Below are 15297 nucleotides of genomic sequence, written 5' to 3'. Positions count from 1 at the left end.
GTGTATTTGAGCTAAAGGATGGCCATATGACCATTTACACTCCTTGTCATATTCGCCATAAGCTATCATGATGAGATTTTAATAAGTTAAATTTGTGTAAATTAGCTCAAGAGCAAAGGGAGCTAAATCCGATAAAGGGAAGGAAAAAGTAGTTGAATAGCCGTCGAAATCGCTCGACAACATCCAAGGTAAGTCTTCGAGTGATGACCCTACTTGAATTATATCAAAATTATGCTCCTTGTTTGTGTGGCCATTGAGCCGAAATAGTAAAGGTTGATAGATATTTTGTGTTAGAGCTTTAGTAACTGAAAATGAACTATGGACGTGTCTTGAATATTGATATATATGTAAGTGAACATTGGAAATATATCCGGGCTAAGACCGAAGGCATTCGTATGAGTTGATATATCCGGGCTAAGACCGAAGGCATTCGATGCGAGTTGATATATCCGGGCTAAGACCGAAGGCATTCGTATGCGAGTTGATATATCCGGGCTAAGACCGAAGGCCTTTGTGCAAGTCACCAAATCCGGGTTATGACCGAAGGCAATCGTCTGATCGCTATATCCGGTTAAATCCGAAAGTATGTGATTCGAAGTGAGCAATCTTGCTGTGAAAATTTCAGCTTATACACTTGTGAAAATTCCAGCAATGAGGTATGTTTGTATGTGCTTGTACTAATTGAATTCTTACAAGTAAGTATCGCTAAGTTGATAAACGAGCTACCGGCCTTGGGCTAAGTTGTTCTTTTGTGTATGAACATAAGGGTTGGTGATGTGAAATAAGTATGAGTATGGGAATGTGAATTAGTAAAGTGGTTTAATTAGCCATGTGAATAAAATACCTTAGTCAAAGCTGATTTCATTGCTTGAGACTTACTAAGCATTAAAATGCTTACCCGTTGCTTTGGCTCTCTGTTTTATAGGTTTCGCTCGTTAGCTATCGGATTCGGGATCAAAGAAGTCGAAGTCATCCACACTATCGAAGCCCCATTTTGGTACAAATTTTGGTTGAACTTTGAAATGGCATGTATAGGACCATCCTTTGTTGAAGGTCATGTACCTTCCGGTTTGTGTAAACTTGGATAGCCATGCGAAAATGGCTTATATCGTTTTAGCATAGAACTATAATCGTTTGTATGTTGACCCTTATGAGGTATGGAATTATTTTGAAACGATTAGCCATTGGAATGGTTAATCATGATCACGCTTTGTGCTATGTATGTAAAAAGGGCCAATTGAATCATGGAAAGTATGAAATAGGTAAAGCCTACTAAAGGCAGATGCTGACAGCAGCAGTGACGTGGATGTGAAAAATCACTAAAAATAGTAGGAATGGTATTAAATAGCAAATAAATTATGTAAGTGTACCTTGATGAATCTACTTTCATATGGAAGAAACGAAATGGTCATATGAGTTATAAGTTAACAGATTTTAAAGTTCTTGTGAAATAGGGCCAGAACGGTTTCTGGATCCCCTGTTCCAACTTTGGAAAATCATTGTAAATTAACCAGAGATAATTAGGAGTCATTCCATATATGTGTAGATTCCTCTCTGAGTCTAGTTTCTATAGAAACAAACGGCATTAGTATTGAAGCCCTGTACAGGGAGATATCCAATTCGTAACGCACAAAGGTCAGTGTAGTCGATCCCTACAACAGGCGAGACTTTAACTAATAAACTGTACTAATTGGCTCGACCAAAATTCTAGAAAAAATATGTAGATGGACATATGAGTCTAGTTTCAGGAAAAATTTACGGAACTGATTTTCGAGTTGTAAAACTCAAGTTATGAATTTTGGAGCGACTAGTACTCAGATTGGCAGCTTGTCTGAAAATTGTCAATAAGTGGGTTGAAGTCTGTTAACACCTCGCGTTCGACTCCGGCGACGGTCTCGGGTTCGGGGTGTTACATTCCCTTGCTAGCCAACATCCTCCCGAGGACATCTCAGGACACGTGTCACCCCTAAGGGGGGAATGTGTCACCATGCATGGCACCTAGTATCAATGGACTGTGCCTTATAAATATGAGGATGGCCCTCTCTGAAAGGGGATAGAGAAATTGACCCTCAACAAAAAATAAAACTAGTGGTATGATGAGTTTCAAACTTGTTACAAAATTAGTTTATCTGTTGATAACAAGTTGGAGTTTGATTTCGTAATAGGAATTCTATTGGTTAACTACTTCCTTTGAAGCCCCTGACTTTGCTCTCAAAAGTTGAGACATTCATATCAACTAAACATATTTAACTGATATTTATGTGTATATGCGTAGACCTTCGAAAGTAGCGTCCCTGTTGGTCATCTGTTATATTGATTCTACAATTTTCTTAATAATGGTTGTATAATACGTGTGTTTAAGTTAACATAAAAATAAGGATTTTTTTTTAATAAAATAAATGATTGGTATTTATTTTGTAATCAATTTGTATAATTGATATTATTCAAAAACACATATCTTCTCTTAGATGATCAATATTCAATGGTAAGGATTAGATGCCGACCAAGCATCACGTATTTTGTTTCTTTAATACAATGAATGATGCAATCATTGCAGGCAAAATTACCTAATTTGATCTAGCCTTTCAATTTCAATACTGCTCTCATATATCAAAGTCAACTCTTTTTATAATTATTATTATTTTCCTCTAAAATTATGATTATATCATGTTAACACAAACAAACATGTCAAGTTAGATCAAATGGAGCTCTCAATGGTGATGTTTAATTGGCTATACATCAAGCTTCATACATATACATGTATTGGATACATTATTATATGCTTCTAGTGGCTAAAATCTACACAAAAGCGGTTGCACTTTTTGTAACAGCCCGATTTAGGGCCTAGTCAGAATAGTGGTATCGAGACCACAAATTTAGAGTCAAATACATTATTTTATAATTATTTAGATGTTATAGCATGTTTTTAAGAGTGCATGAAAAATTTGGTGAGTTAATTGTGACGTTCGTGAGCCTAATTGTGAAAAAGGACTAAATCACATAAAATGCAAAAGTACTATTTTGATAGCTAAAAGTGCCAAATAGCTAGAGAACCTAAATTGGGTGTCTTTAAAGGGAAATTAGACCCTTTAGGGGGGCATGGCTTGCCATAGGAGACAAAGGTGGTCAAATTTCAAAGTTTGGTAAGTTAGGTGGCTTATTTTGACTAAAGTAGAACTAAAATAATCAAAGGATGATATCATCTCTTTCAGCTCTCCTTCTTCATCGATTTAATTAGCAAAAATAAGGCTTTGGGAGCTTGAAATTTCAGCTACTTAGTTGACTCACAAGTGATTTCCATACCCTTTATTGATGATTTTTGCATTTTTGAGACCCTTAAAGCATAAGCATTCAAATGAGGATACTATTTTGCAAAATGATTAAGAGTTTAGGGTTTTTCCATGAAAGGATTTGTAATGTTTGCTAAGTTGTTATGGAAGAAAATGAGTCTTGGGTGTCTTATAAACAACTTTTGTGTAAGGTGTTAGCATGAAAACACCTAAAAGGACTATTTTGCATAAGTTGTAAAATAGATGATAAGTGTGTGAAATAATAGGAATTTGGAGTTTCTATAAGAGTAGAAAGGGTTTAGCTAGGCTTAAGATGTAAAGAAATTCAATAAAAATCGATTTCGGGCTTAGGGGTAAAAAGGTCATTTTGCAAAAGTCTATGGGCAAATTGGTTATTTTTCCAAATTATGAATTGTAGAGTGCCTAGATTGATAAAGTGACTAAATAAGTGCATTTTGTTATTATAGATCAAGAAATACCGAATTCGAATCTAGACCGGGGGAATGCCAAGCAAATAGACTAAACTGACTAGTCGCAACATTTTGTAATCCGAGGTAAGTTGTATGTAAATAGAACAACTACATTAATAATATATGTATTTGAATTGTATTGAAATCATTATAGCATAAATTGCTTGATTGTGGAAATGAGAAAATGTGATGAGAATAGAGATAATAGAATTCCCGATTGAACCTTAGGAAATAAATTGGATATTCATGCCATGACGTTTGGGTCACTTGTGTGAGCTAGTGTAAGACATGTCTGGGACACGCATCAGCCACATTATGAGAGCCAGTGTAAGACCATGTCTGGGACATGGCATCGGCATTGAGACGAGTGCTAGTGTAAGACATGTCTGGGACATGCATCGGCCTCGAGACGTAAGCCAGTGTAAGACATGTCTGGGACTGGCATTGGCACAGATATGCTAAAACTTGTGTAAGACCATGTCTAGGACATGGCATTAGCACCTGACCTGTAACACCCTGAACCCGTGACCGTCGCCGGTGTCGGACACGAGGGGTTAACGGGCCAAATCCTCTCAAAGTACCAACCAATTTGGCATTTCCCAACAGGCTGGAAAACTGCGTCACTGTCTCCTTAAAAATCATATCTCGAGTTCCAAAACTCAGAAACTGATTCTGTAAATTTTCCCTGAATTTAGACTCATATATCCATCCATGGATTTATTTCTAGGATTTTTGGTCGGGCCAATTGGTACAGTTTATTAGTTAAAGTCACCCATGTTACAGGGGTCGACTACACTGACCTTCGTGCGTTACAACTTGAATATCTCTCTGTACGGGGCTTTAATACTGGTTTCGATTATTTCTAATGAAACTAGACTCAAAATGGAATCTTCACATATAAGGCATGACTTTAATTCTTTCTTGATAATTTATAGTAAATTTTCAAAGTCACGACAGGGGACCCAGAAACCGTTCCGGCCCTGTCTCGCGAGAACTTTAATATCTCTCAGTATACTGCTCATATGGTCGTTTCGTTTCGTCCATATAAAAATAGATTCATCAAGGTTCAATTTCATAATTTATTCAATATTTAACTCTACTTCTAATATTTTTAGTGATTTTTCAATCTCATCTCACTGCTGCTCCGCAACGATTCTGGCGATGAACTATGCCAATTTCATGAATCTTTCCTTGGCCTTAATCATCCATCATACATGACACAAATTATGGCCACCTTATCAAAATTAAAGTTTCTAAGACTCGTAGCTATAGGTTCTAGCATCCCACTCGGCGACCACATAGGCCATTTTCACATGGCTTAAAGTTTACAACCCACAGTTCAACAAAACATAACAGCCTATACATGCCAAATGTTCTTCAACAACGAAGACAATACCAAAAGATTTCCAGCCGGTGTGATGACTTCAACGACGGTTCCGAACGCATAACAATACGAGTCCAAGAGACCTAAAATGGGTGACAAGAAAACACCGAGTGAGTTTATAACTCAGTAAGTCATAAGCATTCATCAACCACCCATTGATAAAGTTATCACAACATGAAACAATAAACGTGGCTAGGTACTCATCCATATCGAAACTATACCATAATTCCTCGGACCTTTCGGTTCAATCTCATACCAAGTCATACATCCACATTTCATATTTATACAATACGATATTTGAGGCACTTTACACCCCAACTCATTCACAACACAATCATACAATTGCAATCATCACATAGATCTAAGGCTTACCAAGTTCAACCCCGAGCATGAACGTATTTCCTATTCGTCATGAGCTCAAGGTACTTACCCGATCCGCTGTCCATACTCAACTCGATGGAGACACACCCTCCATATAATTGTTCGATCGGAGATATATATATATACATATATATAGATGTACGCACACACGGTGCTTATTACTCGATTTCGCACACTTAGTGCCATGCAATTTAAGCGCACACATAGTGCCATACCCTTGAGCTCGCACACCCAAAGGTCTAGTATATTTCTAGCATGCACACTTAGTACCATATATTCCCAGCATGCACACTTAGTGCCAATCTCGTCACCGTACACACGTATTGCCCGCACACTTAGTGCCGAAAGCAAACTTTCTACACATTTCACTATTTCTTTTACATTCAACAAATGTCATCACTCCATACACATACATTTTCATTTATATATATATATCATCCCATTAAACACAATTGCATAAATTTTACGATCATTTAAGCAATATCAAATACGTGCTTAATGACTTACCTTGTGTTAGGTAAAATGGTTCCAACTCGGCTACTCGACGTTCTTCCCTTTGCTTTTGCTTGATTCGCCTCCTCTAACTCCTTGAGCTAAATCAATAAATTAACTAGTTTAACCATCTTGCCCAATATTAATATCAAAATACTAATGATTTCATAGCATAGGAGACACATGGAAAATTTATATCTTTCTACCTTATGGTCTTAAGCTATTCGACTTATAGCCAATTATCTAAGTCAAGATAAAAATCATCGATTTGCCTAACTATAGCCGAATGTGCAACATCAATCTATCATTTCCACTTCATTTAACACTTAACATTTACCACATATCAATTAACCAAACTCTTCATCTAATCATGCTCTCATATTCGGTCATCCATAGCTATACTAACCATATAGCAAATTGATTCTAAGTCTAACACAAGTACCACATTTTTAACACCATGGCCGAAGACTTCATGTCTCATCCACAACATCAAAACACCAACCGAATCCTTCCTATCACCGAGACTAAAATTCAAACCTTGGGCTTCCTACATTCTTTTCATAACATTCATAGTTCATTCAGCCATTCATCACTCAACCAACAAAATTTTCTAGCAAACTCTTATGACCAAGCACACACATATACTTACATTTCAAACTCAAAATACCCAAAATCACATATTAACTAAGTCATCCTAAACAATGCCGAATCCTTAAGTGATTAAACATCAATCTCTTTTCTTCTTTTTTTTTTCAATTCCAAACATATAAACAACATTTACTCATGACATCAAGCATCTTTATTTCGGCTATTACTAGTATAAACATTAACCATTCATCATCAAGGTTTTGACATGGCTAAGTAGGAAACTTAGTAGCTAGCTTAAAGTATGCTAACCTTTCAAGAACCAACATGAACTCACTTACCTTAATTCAAGCTCAAGGGTGACCAAACCTTCTCTTCCTTTCTCCTTCAATTCGCCAAGCATGAACCAAGGATGAACACTTTCTTCTTTCTTTTTTTTTTTTAACTCACGGCAACAAAGGGGGGCATGCATGAGACTATTTCTCTTTGTTCATCATTTCCCCTTTTCCATTTCTTTAATGCTAGCTTTTTTCTTTTTTTTTTATTTAATAGTTTCCTACATACACTATTAACATAACATGTTGGAGACATGTTTTCCACCCATAGCATGGCGGCCACTACTAATTGGGGGAATTGACATACAAGTCCCCCTTTTCTTACATGCATTAATTGGCCACTTTAACATTAGCCTATCATCTATTTAAATCCTTTCACATGAGTCCTTTTCTTTCAATTCACAATCAAATTAACTAAATCAAAGAACTCAAAATTCACACATGCATTTTCACATATTCTAGACAATAAATATTACGTTCGAACATGTCGGTGACTCGGTTTAGCGGTCCCGAAACCACTTCCCAACTATGGTCAATTTTGGGATGTCACATGACCCCATGTTTGAAGCTAAATGAGTATCCGATAATGTTTCAAATGGTTCAACGGTGAAAGTAAGATTTCAAGTTAACAAGGAAAGTATAACCAGGTTGTGAGTGGTACAAGTACCTATATGGTATGTGTGAAATTTGAGCTCAATATATGCTCTATGAGGTGTATGGAATATTGATGAGTAAGTTTTGCTTATGCCACTTGTGTATTATGATATCTGTTGATGAATGGTAAAGTTATGTTCTATATTTATTTGTATGCAACTTACTAAGTTTTATGCTTACTCCCTCTCCTTTTTCATTTTCTTATAGTGCCGCCTATCTAGCTCAAGGGCCAAAGGAAGTCAGAGATATCGGTCACACTATCAATCGAAGCATTCAGTATAGTTTGATTTATATTTTTGAATATGACATGTATAGGGCTTAGACTTTAATAATTTTTGTGTAATTGCAAACTGCCAAATGTGTTGGCTTGGGTTGAAAACCCTTCATTTTGTATTTAGCCTTGAATGATGGCAAATAATCATTTTGATATATACAAATAAAGTTACTTTCATGAATGAGTAATTGCTTAATTGATATGTAGTCTATTGTGACTGATTGGTTTAAATAAGTTATTCTTGCATTGGGGTGGTTACTATTATATAGGTTGTGTAAGTAAATATGACAAATAAGCTTCATAAATAGCCTTATATTGTCCACACGGGTAGACACAGGAAAGTGTGTCTAGGCCATGTGTGACACACGATCTACCCTATGGGCGTGTGGTCTGACCGTGTGTCCCCTGCACGTAAAAATTTCAAGTTAGTATGCATGATAGTAAACACACGAGCAGAGACAGGGCCGTGTGTCTCAGCCGTGTAATGAACACAGCCTAGCACACGGGTGTGTGCCATGGCCATGTGACATTTTGGGGATGCTGACGTCAGAAACAGAATGTCCATGTTTTTGCACATGGGCTAAGAGACAGGCATGTCATGGCCGTGTGAAGGACACAGGCCAGGGACACGGGCATGTACCAGGCCGTGTAAAAATCCCTGTAGGTGTGCATTTAGAAGTGATTCCACACGGGTGGAGGACACAGGCGTGTCCTTGTATTGCTTAGGCTGTGTGAGTCACACGGGCCATCAACACGACCATATTGAAATAGCCACTATAGATGGTTTAAGGACACGGGCTGGTCCCGAATAGTTTTCAATGATTGATTTTGGGTTCTTAGGCCCAAATTAAGACGTTTAAAGTAGAAATTGAAAATTTTATAAAATGGGACCAAGACTTGGTAACCTGGGGAACTTTTTTGTGCTTGGGATCGAGTTAGGTAATGCCTCGTATTTCGCTTCAGCGTGAGTTACGGGTATAGGGTGTTACATTTAGTGGTATCAAAGCTATGGTTTAGTCAGTTTTACGACTAACCTAGCATGAGTACGAGTCTAGCTATACATGCCATAATTGTTTATTGATAGTGTGACAACTTTTGACAATTATAAACTGTATTTTTATATAGTAAATGGGTCCTGATAGAGCCATGGCAGATGACGTGGAGAGTAACGCGTCGGCTTATGCCGAAGGGACTACGCCAGTTGAGAGTGAGCTCGTGACTATGGGCCAAGGCAAAGGGGCTAGAGAAGCCTATCACCGAATGATTTGTGCGAATCCTTACACTCCACCTCCCCCACCTCCTCCGATTCCTCAGTATGCCCCGATAGCTTCGCAAGGCGCGAACTTGATCAGGAGGGAGAAGCCTCTGGTAGACAAGATTAGGAAGCAAGCAGCTGAGAAATTCGGGGCTAACTTAGATGATGACCTAGAGAAAGCAGAGTTTTGGTTAGAGAATACCATCAGGGTATTTGATGAATTGTTGTGCACGCTTGAAGAGTGCGTGAAGTGTGCAGTGTCACTCCTACGGGATTCAGCTTGTCAGTGGTGGAATACTCTCATATCCGTTGTATTGAGAGAGAGGATCACTTTGGAATTCTTCCAGGAAGAATTTTGGAAAAAGCATATTAGCCAAAGGTTCGTAGATCAAAAGAGGAAGGAATTTCTAGAGCTAAAGCAAGGCCAAATTTCGGTGACAGAATATGAGCGTGAATTTGTGAGGCTCAGTAAGTATGTATGGGAGTGCATGTCTACAAAAGTCACTATGTGTAAGAGGTTCGAGGATGGTCTTAGTGAAGATATCCGAGTATTTGTTGGCATCCTAGAACTAAGAGAATTTGTAGTGCTCGTTGAGAGAGCATGCAAGGCAGAAGAGCTGGTAAAAGAGAGGAGGAAAACGGCTATTAAGTCATGAGATTCAAAGAGGAGACAGATGGGGAAATCACATCAGTCCTCATCTAAGAAATTGAAGGAATTCGCTACCCAATCAAATGCTTCAGTGGGGTTTTCAAATAGAAATAAGAATAGTTAGAACACAACTTCTAGAGCCCAAACCACTTTTATCGCGAGTGTCGGTAATGCTCGGCCAAATAGGCCAGAATGTTTGCAATGTGGTAGGCGTCACTTCAATGAGTGCTGGGGGAATGAAAGGGGTTGTTTTAAGTGTGGATCATTAGAACATTTCATCCGAGACTGTCCTGAAATGGAAGAGAGAGTGAAAACCAAGAAGCGAAGGTAAGTAGTGCTCCTTTGAGGGGTAGACCAAAAAAGAACCCCGGAAGCAAGGCTGCTAGTAGAGGTGCGCCAATAGATGCTACAGTGATGTCTAAGGGTAGGGCGCTTGCAAGGACTTACGCTATTCGCGCTTGTGAAGAGGTAGAATCTCCCGACGTGATCATGGGTACCTTTTCTATCCATGAAATATCGGTTGTTGCTTTAATTGACCCGGGGTCTACCCACTTTTATATTTTTATGGAATTGATTCCTCGTATGAACATGATAGTAGAGTCCACTGAGTTTGTGGTAAAAGTGTCCAACCCTTTAGGCAGACATGTGCTAGTGGACCAAGTATGTAGAAATTGTCCTTTGACAATTAGAGATCATTGTTTTCTGGCTAACTTGATGTTATTGCCGTTTAATGAATTTGATGTAATACTTGGGATGGATTGGTTGACTTCTCATAGTGTTGTAGTACACTGTGGGAGTAAAATTATTAAGTTGAAATGTGAAGACGGAAGTTGGACCAAATGAGTCAGATAATTTGCCTGTAATAGTATCTTCTTTGATTACTGAGAAATATTTGAGAAAAGGATATGAAGCTTACCTAGCTTTGGTGCTGAATATTCAAGTGTCTGAGTTGAAGATTAAATCAGTACCAGTGGTTTGTGAGTTTATAGATATGTTTCTAGAAGAATTACCCGGACTACCTCCAGTGAGGGAAGTAGAGTTTGGAATCGAGGAGATACCGGGCACGACACCCATCTCAATTACTCCGTATAGGATGCCTCCTACAGAGTTAAAGGAGTTGAAAGGTCAATTACGAAAGTTAACTAACAAGGGCTATGTGAGACCAAGCTTTTCCCCATGGGATGCTTCGGTGCTCTTTGTGAAAAAAGAAAGATGGGTCGATGAGGTTATGCATCGACTATAGACAACTCAATAAGGTAAAAGTGAAGAACAAGTACCCTTTGCCAAGGATCGATGACTTGTTTGATCAGTTAAAGGGAGCCACTGTATTTTCCAAGATTGACCTGAGGTCAGGATACTACTAGTTAAGGGTGAAAGACCAAGATGTACCGAAAACTGCGTTTCAGACAAGATACAGGCATTATGAGTTCCTCATCATGCCCTTTAGTTTCACTAATGCCCCAGCAGTGTTTATGGATTTGATGAACCGCATTTTCTGGCTGTATTAGGATAAGTTTGTGGTGGTCTTTATTGACGACATACTAATTTACTCGCATGATGAGAATGAGCACGCGAAGCATTTGAGGACTGTATTACAGACCCTGAGAGGCAAACAATTGTACACCAAGTTCAGTAAGAGTGAATTCTGGCTTAAGGAGGTTGGATTTCTAGGACACATTGTGTCGGGTGACGGGATTAGAGTTCACCCAAGCAAAATCTCGACTATTGTTGAATGGAAACCGCCAAAGAATGTGACAAAGGTTTGAATCTTTTTGGGTTTGGCTGGATACTATAGGCGGTTTATAAATGGATTCTCTATCATAGTTACCCCAATGACAAGACTTCTGTAAAAAGATGTCAAGTTCGAATGGACAAAAAAGTTCCAATAGAGCTTCGGGCAATTAAAGGCTTTGTTGATCAAAGCCCCAGTGTTAGTGCAACCAGATTCAGGTAAGAAATTTGTGATATATAGTGATGCCTCCTTGAATGGTTTAGGGTACGTGCTTATGCAAGAAGGTAAGGTTATAGCCTATGCCTCAAGACAGTTAAAGCCACATGAGAAAAATTACCCGACGCCCGATCTAGAGTTGGCCGCCATCGTGTTCGCATTGAAGATTTAGAGGTACCATTTGTATGGAGAGAAATGCTGAGTATTCACTAACCATAAAAGTCTCAAGTATTTAATGACACAGAAGGAATTGAATCTACGACAACGAAGGTGGCTAGAGCTAACAAAAGATTATGAGCTGATAATTGACTATCACCCGTGTAACACCCCTATCCCGTAACCGTCGCCAGAATAGGTAAGGGGCATTACCGGACTTGTAACTTACGTCAGAACAGTAAAATTTTGAACTTTTTCTTGAATTAAAGATCGTTCATTTAATTAAGTACTAAGCACAGCCAAAGGTAAAATTTAAACTTCACTAAGTAAACATTCAAAAGATGCCATTTTTGCATGGCTTATATACATTAACCAAAAATATTCTTCCGCCACTAGTCTATTCTATACATGCCATAAAATAGTTCTAAACATAGCAGTAACAAGCGGTGGATAGTGATAGTGTGACTAGTTGCGGCGATCCCGAGCCCTGTAACCGCAATGAGACCTATAAGATAGAGGAAGCAGAGTAAGCGGAGTAAGCATTACAATGCTTAGTAAGTTTTAAGCAGTGTCAACAGATAACAATCAAATTATAACATAGTTGTTCGTATTTTTATTTCACTCTTCCTTCGGGCATACCATCCCTTTACCGAATATGCACATCTCATCATATACAATAGGCGATAAACTCTCACATAAAAGTGAGCTCATGTGACATAGATATATCGTATGATTTCACATAACCTCTCACACTAATCCGATGTCACATAATCATAGGAATAGTCCCATAGATTGCTCTCGTATGCATCATATATAAACTTGGAGTACATACTGTTTAACCTTCGCATTGAATATATTTATAAGCAATTCTTATTACGAAGTCTTATAGCTTTAACCTCTACTCGGATTATCGGTGAGACCTTTAGCTCAGACAAAATCTCCACACGAAGTTATCGGGTCTTACCCGGACATACTCTCCACACGTAGTCATCGGGTCTTACCCGGACATAATCTCCACACGTAGTCATCGGGTCTTACCGGACATAATCTCCACACGTAGTCATCGGGTCTCACCCGAATATATTTCAAGTTTCATGTACATTTAATCGCATGTTACAACATTCACATTAGCCATTCGGCTTTACCACATATTCATATCTCATACATATTTCACATTAGCCATTCGGCTTTACCACATCTACATATCACACATATATTTCACATTAGCCATTCGGCTTTACCACATATACATATCACATATATTTCACATTAGCCATTCGGCTTTACCACATATACATATCTCATACATATTTCACATTAGCCATTAAACTTTACCACATCTACATATCACACATATATTTCACATTAGCCATTCGGCTTTACCACATATACATATCACACATATATTTCACATTAGCCATTGGCTTTACCACATATACATATCACACATATATTTCACATTAGCCATTAAACTTTACCACATATAAATATCTTATATATATTTCACATTAGCCATTCGGCTTTGCCACATATACATATCTCATACATATTTCACATTTGCCATTCAGCTTTACCACATATACATATCTCATACATATTTCACATTTGCCATTCGGCTTTACCACATATACATATCTCATACATATATATATTTATCTTGTATATCAATTTCAGCCATAGCTTATAAGCAACTCAAATAGTTTGATCAATGTTTACAACAAATTCACATATTCACCACAAGCTGTTTTCTGAGCAATAGTCACTAAATTATTTATAACTGGAGCTAAAAACTCAAAATCAATTGCCGTTAATTTTCCTGAATATAAACTCATATATCTTCCATCCATAAAATTTTCAGAATTTTAGGTTTGGCCAATCAATACCAGATTTTTCTTAAAATTTCCCTGTTTCTTTGTTTGACTAATCTGACCACTCTTCACTCTGAATCAAATTTTTCATTGTACAGAATTCATAATGTGTTCTATTTGATTTCATTTGAAACTAGACTCATTAAGAAGTCTAAGAATATAAATATTATCTTATAACCATTTTGTACAAATTATAATGATTTTCCAAAAATAGAACAGGGATTTTGAGTCATTCGACTTTGTCCCACACAACTTTAAATATCTCTTTATAGGAAATTTCTTTGCTTCCACGGTCTCTTTCATAAGAAACTAGACCAACTAAGATTTGATTACATATTTTATTCAGCCTATAATTCCACACCAAAAATTTATAGTGATTTTCTAAAATCACATTACTGCTGCTGTCCAAGCAAATTATTACAATTTGCTCTTAAATTTCCAAGTCCAAACACTTATGAACTTACCATTTGAGTTTAAGACATATCATGGCCACATCATATCTTATTAAATCAACTCATTATGTCCTATTATGGTTGAATTTACTCAACGTTTAATCGCTTAAAACTTACCTCGGAAGTGGTCGACGATTAGATGTCCATGGCTATTCGTTTACTTTCTCTTTTCCCCTATCCGACTTTGATCCTCTTTGCTCTTAAGCTTAAGTAAAACAATAGATTGCTTAAGTACTTAACTAATATTATTCACTTAACAATCACATTTGGCAATCACATATCATTTGATCTTTGATTAACCAATTTAACACATACCAAAATCCAATCATACATCTAACCTTTATCTCAATACCAAACCGAGTTATAAGATCATACATTATACTAAGCATATCATTAAACATACCTATTCAATTTAGCTAATTTCATAGCCGATTAATCACCTTACCCACATTACTCAATGCTGAATATTAACCCAACATCACAAGCATAATCACCATGAAACTTACCTTAATACACATTTTATCCCATTCTTAGAGTACATATATATATATATCATCAAACAAATATTTATTCACATAACAACAATTCAAGCACATCAAAGCATAGTCGAATGTATCATTCTTCTTAAATTCAAAAATAAATACATGGGCTAACTTCAAAATCTATTTAACAACTCAACTTTATAAACACATATTTGGCTAGGAAGAAAGATTGATAATTTAATGACCTTAGCTTAACATATATATATACAACCTAAATCCCTTTCTTAACTCGTGATTCACTAACTTGGGAGTTATTTTCTAACAAATTTTAACTTACTCTAATACCGAATGCTACTCAAGCTTTAAGCTCATGTCCTTTCATTATTAAGCAAATGTTATAACATAACTAACATCCCTTTTTCAATTTGAGCATCAACACATAAAGAAATTAAACACAAAGATTCATAGCCCAAACCTATACATAACATCATTCAAGGTTTAATCCCCTAAATTCATGCACACAGTCGAACCTATTGAGAGATGTATATAAAACAATATCTAGTTAGTACATTCAAGCACCTCGGCATTCCCTTCAATTTAATACTAAGACAAACCAAAAGAT

The sequence above is a fragment of the Gossypium arboreum genome, chromosome 2, assembly GCF_025698485.1.
Source record: "Gossypium arboreum isolate Shixiya-1 chromosome 2, ASM2569848v2, whole genome shotgun sequence".
NCBI lineage: Eukaryota > Viridiplantae > Streptophyta > Magnoliopsida > Malvales > Malvaceae > Gossypium > Gossypium arboreum.
Note: the sequence above shows the minus strand (reverse complement) of the source record.